Genomic DNA, 447 nt, shown 5'->3' on the forward strand with positions numbered 1-447 from the left:
GGCAGCTTTGCGGTGAGAGCACGCCGGGCCGGGGTCGGGGCGGGGAGCCTGGTGGCGGGTAACGCCGGAGCGAGGGTGTGTATTTGGGGGGGGCTGACCTCCTCGGCTTCCCGTAGAGCAGGAGGGCGGGAGGCGTGTGGATGTGTGAGGGGGTGGGGGGCGGAGCGGGGTAGCTCTCGGTGCGGAGGGGGAGGAGAGCGTAGTCCCGGTGCGCGCGAGGGGCGGGCTCTCGCGCCGCCGCTCAGGGGCGGGGCCGGCGCGCGCGTGCGATTGTGGAGAAAGGGGCGGGGCTGGGCCCTATGCTGAGTGCTCTTTGCCGCCGACCACCCCTCCAGTCTTCCCTGGTTGGGCGGGGCCTCGGCTGGGCGGCCTAGCACTGGCCTGCTGGGGCTGGGACACGGGCTGGGGGGCTCCCGCCCGTGGCTTCTGGGGGCGGCGGGGGGGGGG

At 75.4% G+C, this 447-nt stretch overlaps 1 protein-coding gene across 3 annotated transcripts in view; it reads left to right on the forward strand.

Annotated features, from left to right (window-relative positions):
• The window catches only part of SIN3A (SIN3 transcription regulator family member A), a 66,746-nt gene that overhangs the window by 4,385 nt on the left and 61,914 nt on the right, over positions 1-447 (forward strand). Inside the window, exon 1 of one of the 3 annotated variants that reach the window (XM_010843323.1) lies at positions 1-12. The exons of the other annotated variants lie outside the window; for them this stretch is intronic. The gene's annotated coding sequence lies outside the window, so the exon portion shown is untranslated. The remainder of the gene's footprint in view (positions 13-447) is intronic. 3 annotated transcript variants of the gene reach the window in all.

Source organism: Bison bison, unplaced genomic scaffold, assembly GCF_000754665.1.
Source record: "Bison bison bison isolate TAMUID 2011002044 unplaced genomic scaffold, Bison_UMD1.0 scf7180017864181, whole genome shotgun sequence".
Lineage (NCBI taxonomy): Eukaryota > Metazoa > Chordata > Mammalia > Artiodactyla > Bovidae > Bison > Bison bison.